Source organism: Sturnus vulgaris, chromosome 1, assembly GCF_052056855.1.
Source record: "Sturnus vulgaris isolate bStuVul1 chromosome 1, bStuVul1.hap1, whole genome shotgun sequence".
In the NCBI taxonomy this organism is placed as follows: domain Eukaryota; kingdom Metazoa; phylum Chordata; class Aves; order Passeriformes; family Sturnidae; genus Sturnus; species Sturnus vulgaris.
In genome coordinates, this window is record NC_142243.1 from 126,898,329 (window position 1) to 126,915,632 (window position 17,304).

Here is a 17,304-nt window from a genome sequence, read left to right on the forward strand (position 1 = left end):
CCTAAACTAAGTGCTGTGAATTTCATTGTTGCTTTTGATTTCTTAAATGCCTTCTTTTTTAAAGAGGGGAGAGATGCAGATGTATATAATGCCATTGAACAAATAACAGAAAGGATATTATTTTTATGTTCAATTTCCTTTGATTAATTACATTCCACTCACTAATTTTTTGTGGGTTTTTTTCTCTTAAGATACTGTTTGTGCACATGCACAGTGACATGTGAGTGTATACATGCAAATCAATGTCAATGTCCATGGTTATGTCTATATGCAAGTTGTCACATGAAATTTATAACAACTTTAGGATATGACTTGTTCAAGATTCCTCTTGCCAGAAGAATTACTAACTTCTAGTTTTGTAATTAATTTCTACTCATGTGTTTTAAATTGATAGAATAAATCAAAATAGAATCAATATTAATTTTAAAATTATTTTCATAATTGGTTTAGTTTATCTATGGGGGTGTTTTTTAAAATGTTTCAAGGTAAGGAATATTTTGGTAAGCATAGTTTAGCATCTGAAATACACTAATTTTCTCTGAAGCTTCTGAGGAGAGCTCAATTTTTTTCCTCCAAGTATAGTTCTAAATTCCTTGTTTTAAAAGTCTTCACAAAGTTAATTTTAAATGTTCAGAAGTTTGGTAATTTAAAATAGCTTAACTTACCTTACACCAGATTTTGCTTGTCATGTTTTTGAGAACACTGTTCCAATAAATACTTCTAAGTCAGTAGCATTAAAATATAAAATGTTTCTAAGCAGATCAAATTACTCAAATAGCTCATTTGTTTATTTGTTTGTTTGTTCCTGGCAACAATGATTAACTGGTATAGTGATTATGATAACAACATTTCATAGTGTTAGTATTCCATTTGAATTTATAAGTAATTTTCTGTCAGCAGTGTTATTAGTAAACTTCTGTCTATAAGTTACTCAAAGAAATCTTAGAAGTAACTTCTGTTTTTAAACTGTATGGACTACATCTATCTAAAATAAGCAATATGTATCAAATTATTTTTTTTATTTTGTTTCCCTTGAACAAAAAGCTGCTGTCAAATGTGAAAAGATCTTTACTTTTCTAGTGGAATTCCTTTTCATTTCTCCTATTGTTATGGATTCATAAGTAAGCAATTTCATATTTTATTACAAAATAAGTAGAGGCAGGTGTCTAGAAGATGGGGAGAATGGCATACTCAATTTCCTTGTGGCATATATTAAAGTTTTAGGAACATATTTGCCTGGGCTTCTGCTGGATTTAGTCAAACTTCAGCTGACGGGTAAGTAAGCATTGTATAAACATTTTCTTTGCTGTACCAAAGTTTAACTCCATTCAGACTTCATGATTTCTTCATTTTTGCATATAGTAGAGTGTTTCTAGCAACCAGTATAGGAAAAACCAAACTGAAAATAAGAAAAGGGAAATAAAACGTGAAAAAGCCAGACATTGAATTACATATTGTTTTAATACAGAATAAGCAATATCTAATAAAAAGTTTCAATGGCTTCCTTGTTGGTATTTAGTGTTACTGTTGCTCTAACAATAGCTATTAGATTGTAACCTTTTTGCTGCTGTAAGACCATAAGTTTGAAACATCTTCTAACAACTCTATTTCTTTGAACTACAGCTTTTATCCTTTGAAATGATAATATACCTTAGTTACACCAGTAAGCTGGCTGTAGGCTAAAATGAATTCTAGTCGAGGCGCTATCACTACCTGTACAAAGTGGAATTAAGGATATATGATCCAGTTTTGTTTCATTGCATGCTTAGTATTGTTGGGCAATTTAGATTTATAAAGACGCTTCTGAGTGAGTACCCAAAAAAAGAGTCTGAGAGTCATGTCTGTGAAGACTCATCCTTTCATTTCTCCTTATTATTCTTTAATCAGAACTATTGCTTGTAAGTCACGTGAGACCAATCTCCAAAATGCATGCCAATGAATAATTTACTCCTGATTTGGTAAAATCTCAGGAGTCATTTAGGAAACCCACATGATGTATACTGCTTAGTAGCAACCTCAATGAGAGGTTTGAGTATATGTGGATGCATGCTGCTGCTCCACCATTTCTGCTTACATAAATTTTAACTTCTATCTCTAAAATACTTTAGAAATTATATTTCCATTTAATATCTTTTCCCCTTAATTCGTGAATAATTGTCCTCTTCTGGGTTGATTTTAGAAAATCTCTAGACAGCTACATGCAAATGCCTTGCTTCAAAATGGAAATTTCTGGAATTATAGCCATTATATACTTACAGACACCTGACATTCTATGTACTGTATCTACTCTACAACAATTTATGCTTAAGTAAATTTGGATATAGAATAGTTGATGTGTTTTATGTTATATCACTTCATGACTTTTATCTTCTAGGTCAAATATAATTGGAAAATATCAGTCTTGCTAAATAGACTTTACAACAAAATTACAAAAGGTAACTATGCCATGAAGTAATGTTAATTTGGAGAAAATAGTATGATATGAGAGGAATGCTAGCCTTTTCATATATGAGAAGTTGAATTAGTGATAGAGAAACTACTTTGAAATAAATAACACCCTACATCTTAGAACTTGAGAGGGAAACCATGTAGGCTAGTACCTCTTACCTCTTTCTATGCTGTCAAGGTGTGCACACAATTTCTGTTACACTTATGTATTTAGAAAAGATCACACTCCAGTAAGGTTACAGCTGCTGGAACATTCCACAACTATTGTGAAAATACAAAATTTTGAGTATACAATGTCTATTTCATTTTTCACCATCCATATTAAATTTACTTATAAATGGCAGCCAGATAAGATTTTATAGAAGGGAAAAAGCCCTAAATTTTCAAATATATTTTATCCATATGTCTGCTTTTTAATTTCCTTTCTTTGAATATATTTGCCAATAAAATATCCAGTGAATTTGACAGTCTTTATATTTTTGGGGAATATTAGGTCATGCTTGCAAATGGAGGAGAGTAGAGGATGAGAAAATGTTTATTGAGAAAACATTATGATTTCATGCTATGTGTGCTGATGCAGAAACACCCCCAAACTAGTCTAGTTCTTGCATTCAACTAGATTTAGGAAAAGACCTTTCTTTAAAAAGAAAGATTGAAATAATCATGCATATGTATATATATAATGTTTATGTACCTTTCCTGCAGAAGAAAATGTGCATTAGTATTCACATTTGACATCCAAGGTGTGTTGAAATTACTGAAATATTCAATTAGCAGGAGAGAAGGAAATGGCATATAGTGATATTCAAGCACCTCAAGATATCCATAAGAAACAGTAAAATTATGATATTTTACAGGTCAGAAATTACAGACTGTGACCTTGTGTGTATTTTTGAAATTACAGAGTATGACCTTGTGTCTATTTTAGTGTGAATAATCTATTTAGTCATCAAATAATGAGGAAATGGACCTCCTGCAAAAAAGATCAGTTAAGATGCACTGAGATTTGCTGCATGCAGCTTCATTCTTTTTTTTCAAAGAAACATTGTTTAAGGACTGAATTTTATGAATAATTATTAAAAAGGCTGCAAGGAGCAATTTTTTATATGCATATATACACAAAATACAGCATGAAGAATCTTGAATTCCTTTGGAAAAGATTATTCAGGACTTTAAAGATTTTTGGGAAGGTAACTGCATGTTTATAGAGTCATAGAATCACAGAATGGTTTGGGTTGGAAGACACCTTAAAGATCACTTACTTCCAACCCCCTGTTGTAGACAGGGACACCTTCCACTAGACAGGTTGCTCCAAGCCCCATCCAGCCTGACCTTGAACCCTTTTAGGGATGGGGCAACCACAACTTTTCTGGTTAACTTGTTCCAGTGCTTCACACAGTAAGGATTTTTCCCTTAATGCATAATCTAAAACTACTGTATTTCAGTTTGAAGCCTTTTCCCCATATCCTGTCACTACATGCCCTTGCAAAATGTCCTTCTCCATTTTTCTTGTAGATCCCCATTAGGTACTGGAAGGCCAGAATTAGGTCACCCTGGAGCCTTTTCTTTTCCAGACTGAACAAACCCAAGACTCTCAGGCTTTCCTCATAGGAGAGGTGTTTCCATCCATCTAGTCATCCTGGTGGTCCTCCTCTGGACTGGCTCCAACAGGTCAATGTTATTCCTGTGCTATATGTGCTACATGTTGACAAGGTAATGCTTTTTTCATCCTATAGCACTGTGTAATCATTTAATGTAAAATGTTGCACATAGTCACTAATAAAAGTATTCTCAATACCACTGCTGACTTCATATTTAATATAAATTGCAATTAGGAAAACCCATGAAATATATGTGTCATTGCTATGACCCTTTATATATAAAGAGAGAGAGAGAAAAAGAAAGAGAGAGAGAGGAGTAGAAGATTATCTGTTTAGTAAAAGAAAAGGTTAAAATGTTTTTGATACAAAATCCATTCTCTTTGAATGCCCAGCAATTCTACGGACTTTTCCTCTAAATAATTTCTGTTTTCTTCTCCATTATCCATGACCCTTTCTCATTTTCCCCTTTTAAGACAACTTGTGACATTTTCTATTATGTGATTATTTAGTTTCAGATTTCCAGTGTTTCCAACTTTCCCAGTTCCAACTGTTTCACATCTTTCTGGTTAGAGTGTCAGGGTGAAAATTCTCTGAGGCATGTGTGATACAAGGAGTATCATGGAGTGCTGCAAAGAAGTTTGGGCTATAGTCCCCATTCTGAATATGCTATGTATATCTTAAGTAGCCTTGTAGTCATCTATACCAAATGACAGTATGAAAGCAGGGATAAAAATGAAGCTTTTTATTTTTTACTGAGCCATTCACAATTTTTGCCTACCAAATTTAGCAGGCACAAATCATGATTTGAAAAAAATTCAAAATTTTATGGTAGGTCTGCAGGTCACAAGATATTTTCTGTTACTCAAACTGTAGTTTTCTGGAAAAATCAGTCAAAGGAAAGTCTTTGTCAGTGCTCCTGAATCAGTAGAGACAAAAGCCATTAGATGTTTCTTAACAGGTCCATCAAGATATCTCTACTATAATATCATATTCTACACTACACTAATAGTTTAGCTACAGATTTGCAGCAAACATTTGTCCTTTCTTCAACACTTTTTAATCAATTTCTCTGTTCTGTTTTCTGTGTTACACTTCCCTTCATGCAGTCTTTCTCTCCAAATCTTTCACTGGATTTTTCCTGGTCTTCCTTACTTCTGCATGTCTACCACGGATTTGCCTTGCACAGTGTATTTAATAACTTATTTGAAGATATGGCAGTGTTAAAGTATAGTACAGAAAGATTTGAGTTATGTTTTTACTGAATTAATTATTCCATTTCTAACTGCAGCCTATACAGAATTTTTTTCAGTTCAGTAGTAGCTGTAAATCATAACTCATACCCTCTGAAAAAAAAATGTGTGGAGAAAGTTCTTGAATTTTATTTTGTGTTTCAACTGCTAACCTGTGACTGGAACCCAAACAATTGGATTTAAAGCTCAGCAAACTATCCCTCAGAGCTACATTAGACATTGTTTTATCTGAATGTTGATAAGCCTAAAAATTAATGTTATGAATTCTCTGGTTCTGCTCCAAGAAGTTTGGTTTTTAGGCTGATGGCTCGCATCCGTGCAATGAAAATAGTTTCACCACCTGCAACATCTTTGTAAGTAAAGGAAGAGATCTCTTGTTGTCTGCTCTAACCAAAGATGCCAGAATTTCTGCACAATAACACAACCTTTGTTTTCTTCTACTCAAGCTCTACTTCTTGCTGTGCACATATAAATTTTATCTCCTCTTCTCAACACTAGAAGGCTCAGACACTGAATTCTGTAACAATGAATCAACTGAATGAATACTCCATTCCCATGACAGAAATAAGGGCACTGGAGACTATAGGACATAAAAAAAAAAAAATTCCAGAGGCTTTCCAAGTCTCACTATAACTAAGTCTCTATGTAGCTTTTAGGCTCTGTATTTAAAGGGAGTGAAAATAAATTTGCTACTGATGTTGACTTTTCCATATTAGAAGAAAGTACTATGTATGTTTGACATAATTCTAATAATAGAAAAACTTATTTCTTCTTTCTGTTATTGGAAATTGTGTTTCCATTCTTTCATTTGTGTGACAGCTGTAGAGCATATTTTATTTTATCTTTAATTACTTTCAAGGGAAAGGGATGAGCTATTTGCTCTGTTTCAGGTTTTGATATTTGAGTGTTAGAAGAAACGAAGAAGCACGAGTAGAATAATTTACTTTACCCCTATTTACAAAATCCTATCTTCTTTTTTCAAAATTTATTACTTTTTTCTGTTATTAAGTGTTCATTATTAAAGAAAATATGTTTTAAATTGCTAAACCTAATTATAGAAACATTCTGCAAATGTGCTTAAGCATCACATAACTTTCCAATGACATTCTGATATTCTTATATTGGTTATTCTTTTGTTTATGAAGGGTTTGTGTTCAGTCTGGATGTTTTATTTATTGTCTTGAAATATATTTATTGTTACAAGTAGTCTAAACTGAGATAAAATCCCCTTGATTTAGATTTTGAATAACTGGCTTGTAAAAAAAATACTTTCTCACTTGGTTTGACTAATTCATTATTTTTTCCCTTAAAACATTCGTAGAAACTCAGCTGCTCTATAGACCTACAGCTGGGATTTGGAAGGGATTCCATTTTGTCAGAGAGGAAAATACAAACTCATGCTATAATGAAGACTCTTTTAATAATTTATCTGTATGCTCAAAACTCTTTTGATGTTGTTTTTGTTGTTGATTTTAAGGTACTAGCTCTCCACCAAGCTTTGGGGCTTGGCAGTAAGGTACAGAATTGCCATTGTGTTTTGTATAGTAGAAGGATGTACTTGATAGGTACTTGTACCTGATTTGTTTGGAAAGTTTAATTCTTCTCCTGTCTTTGACATTAAAGTGCACAAGGCTATCTATTCTGTTGTTGCAAGTTCGAGGTTTTGCAGGTGTAAATCCTTCTGATTCTAGAAGTGGTTTTAAAGTTTTATGCTCTACTATATAATGATAATTCTTAGGTAGTTGTCACAATGTCAATTGCTCCAGCTGTTCTGAAGTCTTTCCAGAGTCACAGACAAGTACATTAAATTTAAGTGATATGGAAATATTTTTTTACCAACTACATAACTCACCATTTCAGATGGTGTAGAACAGAAAAAGCCTCAAAATTCATTGTGAAGCTGTACTGAAAACTCATCTGTGCATCCCTTTATGCTAATGTGCAATATCTATCTGTTTTTCAACATGCCCAGAAAGACCATTATATTGTTAAAGACTGATGTGTTCTCCATATCTAAACTATTTATATTAATAGTACAATTGAATATAATACTTAGAAATACATACATACATATATATATATATATATATATATATATATATATATATATATTTCCGTGGTTCTAGTTCTATCTTCTAGTTATATATAAGTTAAGGTCGTTAAGACAGTAAGACCTGATTAGGTTGTCCCAATGCCCTCACCAAATAGAATTCATGCTTTGCTCCTTCTGTGATCTCTGGCTCTTTTCTGGTTTCCATAACTTGTTTACTTAAAAAAAAAAAAACAAAACTGATTAGAGCTGTCAAATTTTTCTTGGTCCACTACTATCTTTAGGTTCACTCTTGTTATATTCTCATAATTTTCTCTTTCTGAAATATGGCTAAAAAGTAGAAAGACGGAGGAAGCATAAAATCTACCTCTTTCCTTACATCTGCAAATAGGAAATGAGGTTTTGAACTGAGTCTGGGTTGAATGAAATTAACTTTCTTCACAGCAATCCATACAATGATGTGATTTGCATGAGGCTAAAAGAGTGTTGATAACACAGCAATCATTTATCTATTGCTCAGCAATGCACAGCACCAAGGCTTGCTTTCTCCAACTTATATTCTGTTAGAATAAGTAGGCTTGGGGTGGACAAGAATTTGTGAGTGAACATAGAACTTAACCAAACTGACCAGATGGATATTCCATACTGTCAGCTGTCATGCTCAGCAGTAAGAAGCTCAGGGAAAAAGTAGGAAGAGGGAAGCTTGTGTTTGTGGTCTTTGTTCAACCAACTGTCATACATGCTAAGGGCCCTACTTCCCAGGAAGTAGATGGACATCTGCCTACTAATGGAAGAACTAACAGAATTATTTTTTTCTGCTTTGATTACTTATGTGGCTTTTGCTTAATTTATTGAGCTGTCATTATCTTGATCCACAAGCCTTCTTGCCTTCCTTCTGTTTTGATCCCAATCTGTGGAAGATGGGGAGGAGCCAGAGCCAGGCATAGTGTCTGGGAGGGATTAACCCACCACAGACTAAAAGATCAGACAGGGAGACTGCCTAAGTGTGAGTAGACAAACACAAACACACATAGATATGGATAAATGGATTGGTGTTGAGTTTATTCTACAGTTTTTGAAATGGGTTTTCAATAGCATGGTGTGAAACAAGTCACATAATAAATTAATATGCATAGAAATGAAAACACATTTTTTCCGTCTAGAAAAAAAAATTAAAAATATTTATAGATCTCTCCTCTGCATAAAAAAAGTCTGTAATCTGAAAAGGGCGCTTGTTCACACTGTTGTTATGAGGCTTAGATCAACATCTTTTAAGTAGCTAGAGAATACCTCAAATCTTTTGGAAATAGGAATCCAATGGAAGTTTCCTGTAGGGTTTAACTTTAAAAAATAAGTAGATTAAGAAAGCAACAAATCAGCAAGTACTTGAAAAGTCAGACCCCATACTCCTTGACCATCAGAGCACATATATATCTTAAAATATGTATGCATATATATGTGCATTTACTATACTACCAAAAATGTTTTTCTTTGATTTGTTCTTTTGTGTTAATAGAATGTAAATTTGGAGGGGAGGTGAAACCTGTATGACATATCTGTCAAAATATTCATTACAAACAAAACTCTTCACACTTTTTAACAGTAGATGTTATTTTATGCACATGTTTTGATGTCAGCATGATTATCTCTTTGTCATTCCTAGTTTGTAAGTACTCTTTTTTCCTAATTTGACAGCATTCTTTCTTCTTCTCTAACTTTTAAAATGTCTATTCCTTCAGAAAAGCTAGCATTCTGTTGTCAAGTAGATTTTTACCGTAGTAGGTAAATCATCACTGACCTTTTCTAGATTGTCTGCAATGTCCCTTATTTGACATGATTAACACTATGCAATTTATTGATCATATTTTATTTTATTTCATTGTAGCTTTTAACTACTGCATAATAATTAAAGTGAAGCTTATGTTGTAAATATAATTTTTCTCTCACAACGATTTATCCCTGATGTATGCTTCTTTCTTTTTTTCCCCCCTCACTCTAATTTCTTTTTTTTTTTTTTTTTTTTTTTGGCATTAGGAAGTCATTAAAGAAGACGGCAAGAGACATAAATATGAAAATCATAGAACCATAGAATCATGGAACAGTTTGAGTTTGAAGACATCTTTTTACAGGTCATCTAGTTCATACTTCCATTGCAATGAGCAGGGGCATCTTGATCTACCAGAGGTTGCTAAGACTCCAGTCCAGTCTGACCAGTAATGTTTTCAGGGATGGGAAATACACTACCCTTCTGGGCAACCTGCTCCAGGGTTGCACCACCCTCATTGTAAAATACTCTTTCCTTATATCAAATCTAAGTTGACCTTCTATGTGTTTAAAAACATTACCTCTTCTCCTATTGCAACAGACCCTGAGAAAACCTTTGTCCACATCTGTCTCATAAAGTTCTTTAATTACTCAAAGACTACAATAGAATTTCCCCAGAGCCTTCTCTTCTGCAGGTTAGACAACCCCAACTCTCTCAGACTTTTCTCATACAAGAGATATTTCATCCCTCCAATCATCCTCATGGCTCTCCTCTGGATTCACTCCAACAGGTACATGTCATTCCTGTGCTGAGGATATCAGAGCTGGATTCAGTATTCCAGGTGGGGTCTCACAAGAATGAAGGGGAAGAATCACCTCCATAGATTTACTGGCCACCTCTCCTCCTGGTCAGCCCAGGACATGGTTGGTTTTCTGAACTGCAAATGCACATTGCTGGCTCAGGTTCACCCTTTCGTGCATCGAGACCCACAAGTCCTTCTCAGTAGAACTGTTCTCAATTCTCCAGCCTGTAAAATGATTAAATTTGATCTGCATAAGATCTATTAGACGTCCTCTGGGTATGACTTATTGCCTAACTGAAAAGCTAGCATAGAAAATTGTTACGATATTTCTCAGTGCTTTATTTTGGGACATTATACCTTAAAGTTGTACCATGCTGAAAAGTAAAAATTGAATCAGAGTAAAAAACTGGAAATGGACATATGGAATATTGTGTATTAAAAAGCAAATGAAGAGAAACATTTTTTTGAGCCCAGGGAAATACATCTTTGAGCTTTATTTGACAAAATGGCTCAGCATAGCTTAAAAGAGTATGAGAGGAGTTCTGAAATGGCACCTGTCTGCTTATCCATTTGTAATATTGACAGAACATAGATTTGTAGTATGCAGAGTTGACAATTTCCAACCGGATGTTGAAGCACTGATCTACATGACAGGAATGGTGATCATTAGTTGCCATGCTTGAAAAGGATGTGGACAGATTCAATGTGGTTAGGTGCAATCAGTCCTGAAATTAATGCATAAATGGAAGAGACACTTTTTCATTATTGCCTACTTTGGGGGAAACAGTGGGTGCACTACTGTCAGAGTTCAGACTGATAGATATTGATACAAATCATTTTTATATGATCTGCCTATTTATTAGAATTGCTTTTCTGCTCTCTATATGGAAGTTCATGATGCATTACATTCTGAACTTCCTAATGTTCAGATTGCTGTTCTCATTGCAAGAAATAATGAAATGGATTCATTACTTTATTCTTAAAATGTTCTGATTTATTTTAGAATATACCTTCTTCAGGGATTTCATATACCCTTTTGTTGTCTAGTTCATTTATTTTATTGTAGGAGGGAACATATTATACATATTTTGAGGACAAAAAATTGCAAAAAATATTTTTAGATTATGCATGCACACAAATAGAAACAAGGACAAGGACCTGAGAAGATACAAATTCCTACTAATATTTTCAGCATTAGTAAAACTCAGTATTTTTAAGATAATGATGAACAAAGAGGATATCAGGCAATGGCGTTTTTAGTTGTATCTATACAAAATAAGTGATTTTTTTGGTATACTTTTAAATTTTCTTTTGCAAAATGTGGTGCTCTCACTTTGAATCTAGAAATGAAAGCTCAATCAAATAATAATCCATTAGTACCTAAAATTTTGCATATGTGGAGGATTCTTCTTTATGTATTTATCTTTTGAATTCAGAAGATGAAACTGTGGAAGCTGAAAGAAACTACTGTGAGTTCTTTGGACACAAAGATATTAAAAGGAAATTAACACTACTACAGTGATACAAACAATCTGATTAAAAATGATTTATTAGTCTAAGCCTGTAGCACTACTCCTGAGCTTCAGGCCAGTATCCCTCTAGAGATATACCTCTGAAGGAAAAGAAGAAAATATATCCTTCACTGCTAATTTTAAAAAGATATCAATCTATTTTGAAGGTGAATATATGATTAGAACACAAAAAGTAGGAGCAGGAGGGCAAAATGAGATACAAACACAAATGTATCATTAATGTAAGTCTGAGAACAACTGACCTCTGGTATTTTCAAATGGGTTTGGGTGCTTGAATTTTTCCTTCATCTCTACATTATTTTTAGAGAGAGAATTGTACATGCATTTCTTCCAAATTCCTCCTATGCTTTATTTCAAATATAGAATATTTGGGTTATTACCCTTTATCTCTCTTGCCACTTTAATATTGCTTCTTTTGTCATGTCATCTTAGATATGTAAAGACTTTATTCTTTAGCTTTTTTATTTGCTTAGAGTCTGTTCTGTGACAGGTAAGGTGTTTTTCTCTGTACAACTTCATGAAATAAATACCTGCTTAAAAATGCTTCCTGAAAATAATAATTGCAAATGAAGCTGGGACGTCAGCTTTGTCCCGGGCCCAACTGAAATGCCTCTAACACATAGAAGGGGAACAAACAAGAGGAGTTGCAAAAGCACGTTCACTTGCAGGGCTATGATCTCATTGTCATGGAGATGAGGTGGAATGGCTGCTGTGGAATGGAAGGATACAGGCTCTTTAGGAAGGATAGGGAGACAGGAGACAAAGAGGTGGTGTGGCCCTCCATGTCAATGACCAGCTGGAGTGCACAGAGTTCCACCTAGGGGTGGATGAGCAGCAGCCTGAGAGTTTATGGGTGAGGATTAAAGGGAGAGCAGGGACAAGTGACATTATAGTGGGGGTGTGGGGTAGCCACTGAACAGAAGACAGAGCTGATGAGGCCCTTTACAGACAAATAGGAGCAGCCTCATGTTCACAAGCACCTCTGGGGGAGTTCAACCACCCCAATATCACATCAATTTTTCCTGTGTCAGAGGGAAAACACAAAAAGGCATAAGCAAGTTTCTGGAATGCGTTGGTGGCAATGTCCCTCTCCAAGTACAATAAGGAGACGTTGTGCTGAAACTTTTTCTTACCAACAAGGAGGAGCTGTTGAGGTGGGGAGTATAATGTTCAAGGGCAGCCTCGGCTGCTGTGACAACGAAATGGTGGACTTTGAGATCCTTAGCAAAGTGGGAAGAGAACACAGCAAGCTCACTACCCTGGACTTCTAGAAAACAAACTCTGGGTTTTTCAGGGGTCTGCTTGATAGAGTTTGATAAAGCCTTGGAGAGAAGAGGGGATCAAGAAAGCTTCTTAATATTGAAGGATCACATTAGGAGGCTTGTGTGGATAACCAAGGAATTCCCGAACAACTTCAAACACAAAAATGGACACCTAGAGAGAGTGGAAACAGGGTCAAGTAGCCTAGGAGGAATACAGAGAGATTATCCAAGCAGCTAGAGATCAGGTTAAGAAAGCTAAAGCCCTGATAAAATTAAACCTGGCATGGGGCACTAATGGTAACAAGAAAAGCTTCTGTAGAAGCATCAGTGATAAGAGGAAGGCTAGAGAAAACATGAACCCTCTCCAGAAGGAAACAGGAGACCTGGTTAGGCAGGATATGGAGAAGGCTGAGGTACTTAATGGCCTTCTAGTCTTTGTCTTCACCAGGAAGTGTTTCAGCAGCACCACCTGAGCCACAAAAGACAAAAGCAGGGATTGGGAAAATGAAAAACTGTCAGCAATAGGAGACCATGTTTGAGACCATTTAAGGAATTTGAATGTGCTCAAGTCCATGAGACCTGGTGAGATGCATCTGCAGGTCCAGAGGTAATTGACAGAGGTTTATTTTTTGTAGTATGCTTAGAACTAATTTTTTCCTTTTGTGATCTGTTGATCTCCTAGTGCATGATGACTCTCAGGAATTCATGAGGTCCGTATTTTCAGTACAGCTTGAAGCAGGCAACCAGAACTCATACATTGATGTACTGTGGCAAAACAGTGAATAGCAATGCCAGCTCAGATTCCCACAGCCAATACAGATTTGTTGATGCAGTGCTGTGCCTGAGCTAATGAGATTTTTTTTCTCAGCACTGAAGTTGAATGAAGCATTGTATAAATATAGCTGAACATGTTCTAAATCCAAGATTGATGTACTTAACCCTTGTTTGATTATCTCTAATAATATTCTACATTGTTTATGGACTTTTATTAAAGTTTATGATAAAGAGAACTTTATGGACAGTTAGTGCTGGGCTGTGTTGCACCAGCCAGCCTTTTTGTTGTATGGGTAACAGCCACGAGACACCTACTGTTCATTATCTTCACATCTGATAGGTTCTTATTTCATATATACATGGAAAAGCTCAACAGTTGCTGTTAAAGTTGTGCTGTTATTCTCTACCATGCAATACACTGGTCAGCCTCAGAAGTTAAGAAAAAGAAATATGATATCAGAAGGATGACTAGAACAAAAAAAATATAGAATCTCTACTTCAGTTGTGTATACTCACCCTCATGTTACTGGACTGGGAATAAAAGTCGCTTAATTTGGTGACTGGGAACACCAGTCAAATTTTAGGGAATAATATTTTACACTGACAAGGGCAATTTAAGAATATTTTCTTTCTATAGAATATTTCTTTATTTTATTATTTGTGCCAGGAAAGCTTCCATTTGCTTGATACAGTGTTAAAGTGCAAAGAAAAACCAAACAGCTATATTCTAGGCTGAGAATGAGTTAAAAATATAAATAAAGTAAAAAAGAAAGAAAATAGTGATACAGGGAACATAAGATTTCTGGTACTCCCTTTGAAAGAAATATTATTTCTGCCTTTGAGCATTTTCCAAAGCTGCAATAGCAAAAATATCATAACATCAAGTTTAATAAAGAGCAAGGCTAATGTTCCTTTCTAGCCTAAGTGACAATGAGATCTACTCCAAATGACATTATTTTTACCATCAAGATCAGAACTGAGCAACTTCCTGAATATGTTTTTGGCATGATTTTAAACAAATTGTTCATTAACAACTTTCTTTAGAGGGAGAACATGGATGACAACATTGAACTTGTTTATAGTTTCCAACAGCACAGAAATCCAGATTTCAAGATCTTGTGGACCTGTTCAGGTATATATTATTTCTCTCAGCTGAGGTCTTTCCCTCTACATAAGGCTCATCCAGGTTTGAAGAAGGAAACATTCATCTGAACAAGCAAAGCATAGAATTAAATAAAGACTGATGAATACATCTAGGAGGTTCCAAAAATAATGGGGTTTCACGGGGAAATTATGTCTGGAATTCATCTGAAAAGAATAACGTTTAATGCCTTTTTTTCTCCACATCTCTCATAGCTTTATCTTTATGACTACTTCCTGTAGCAGCTGCAAAGAGACTTTTTACAAGGGCATATGCTCATAGGACAAGGAGTAATGGCTTTAAGATGAAAGAGGTTAGGCTTAGATTGGACATCAGAAATAGATTGTTTTAAACTTATTGAAATTGGGTGGGGAGATTCTGGAACAAGTTGCTCCAGGAGTGGAGAAGTTTTGGATGCCCTATCCCTGGAAACGTTCAAGGTCAGATTGGATGGGGCTTAAGAAACCTGGTGTACTGAAAGGTGTCCCAGACCATGTTGGGGGCATTGGAACTAGATGCTCTTTAAGGTCTTTTCCAACCCAAACCTTTGTCTGTTTCTGTGAGTTTCCTCTGCAAATTCCTTTCTCTCTGTAAAATTTTTATAGGACTTCTCTCACTGCCTTTCCCTATACCTGTGAACTGTATTTTGTCTTCTTCAACAGACATTTATTCCAGGGCATTCCTTTCTGGAAAATGTCATAGAATCATAAATTAATTTAGGTTTAATGAGACCTCTGGAAGTCATGTAGTCCAAGTAACTGCTCAAAGAGTTTCAATGACAGCTGATTGCTAAAGACTGCATCCAGAAAAACTTTAGATAAAGATTTCCAAGGGTATCTCCAAGGAATAGGGTCAATCTCTTCCTGTAACTGAACAAATTTCATGATAGAGAAAAAAAGTCGTTAAATGTATTCCAGCCTTCCCATAATACAAGTTCATATATCACTAGGCATATCCATACTCTCTAACCAGGAAAGAAGTATACTGAAAAAGGTAAAAAAATACAATAGTATTATTCTTCAGACAGCAGTCGTTAACAGTTCAGGGATTAAATAAGAGAAATACTTGTGGATCCCTTCCAACTCAGGATATTCTATGATTTTATGAGTTATCTGAAAAAATATAAACTATTATAAAGCTCCTCAAAGAACCTTATGGTGATGATGATTAATGTCATACTAGCAGCAATGAAGATTGACCTTTCCCCATCTGGCAGATGACTGCCTGGTCACAGAGATTTGTTGGTTGTCTCTTTGGGCTTTGTAAGCAAATAAATGCTTGGCCTAGAAGGTATTAGTTCCAGTCACTTGTTCTTTGAGCATTAGCCAATAAACTATTTCACTGTTCTTTAAGTTGTGTTTATCTTACTTTATCTCACTGTCTAATGAAGGATATCCAAGGAAAAGAGATGCAGAGAGAGACAATTACAGAACCAGCATTATAAGAAGATTGTTGCAGGCAGCATGGATGTTCAGTCTGAATATCCTGATGTGCTTTAGCAAATATAGCAAATGAGAATATATGCTGCATACCCGAGTTTTCCTAAGCAAGAAGTTTTCATCTACCTCTCAGTTTGGTTTTCTTTTTAATAGCAAGAGTATGAGATTTGGGAATACCTTGATGATGCCTTGTCTATTGTGTGTCAAGGACAGAACACAGTTCTTACTTTGTGGCAACTGGGAAGGAAGAGAAAATTATCAGTACACTTCTTGCAGCACTAAGTATTTTCATTTTAACTGAACAAAAAATACCCAAACAAGCAAACAATGGAAAAAGATGCCATTCACTCTCTTTGGTCTTCAATGTTGATCCATTCTTAATCATCCTTCGTTTTCTGTGGCAAATAGGAGCAATTTTGTGATGTTCCTTATTCCTCTTCTCTTTGGACACAAGAGCAAGGAGAGATTAGTCTTGTCATCTCTAACAAACTGTTCTCTTGACAAGCTAACCGATTACCTTAACTGTTCTCCTTTTGGTCCACTTCCTTTTGCACTTAGCACTTGGAAGAGTATAAGCAGTGTAAGGGTTTCCTTAGCATGCTCAAAATATTTTTTGAGCTACATTATTCATATAAATTATTGTACCTTTCATTTATGTAATTTGTGTGCCTGCAATGGATGATTTGTTTCATTGACATCAGTATAAGAAAAAAAAACCCCAAACAATGTTAAAATTAAGCATTAATAATTCATACATTTTTTAGACATTTGTTTCAGTTAAATAAAATAGAAATGTAGCCACATAAAAATCCATACATTTTTAAGCTGATTAGATCAATAAAGTATGAGCTCATGAAGGATTTTATTATTATACTTCCTTTCTATGGTAACTGACTTCAGTAAAACAGTTTCTGTGTCTATTTTTGTTTTGGAATACTGCAAAATTGTTAAGTGGATTTATTCAAGACCATTCAAAACATCCTGTTACTTCAAAAGATCTGTTTTTTGGTAATGATTTATTATTACAGATATTATAAAAAAATAAAAAATATAAAAGTAAGCCCAAACATTCTCTCCAAATGATTTAACATGGACAAGTTACCAACATCAGCCTTCACAATGGAATAAAATGTTTCAATTTCTGTTGCGGTTCAGCTCCACGACTCAGGACTGGGTGAGCCAGGAGCAGCAAATGAAATAATTGGGATGGGTCCCTTATGCAGAACTACCTTATTAGCAT

The 17,304-nt window shown here is 34.9% G+C and overlaps 1 long non-coding RNA gene across 3 annotated transcripts in view; it reads left to right on the forward strand.

Annotated features, from left to right (window-relative positions):
* Positions 1-17,060, forward strand: part of LOC106849882 (uncharacterized) — a 32,842-nt gene extending 15,782 nt beyond the window's left edge. For all 3 annotated transcript variants that reach the window (XR_015807795.1, XR_015807797.1, XR_015807800.1), the window contains exons 3-4: positions 9,384-9,478; positions 9,905-17,060. This is a non-coding gene — a long non-coding RNA (uncharacterized LOC106849882). The remainder of the gene's footprint in view (positions 1-9,383; positions 9,479-9,904) is intronic.
* Positions 17,061-17,304: the final 244 nt, after the last annotated feature.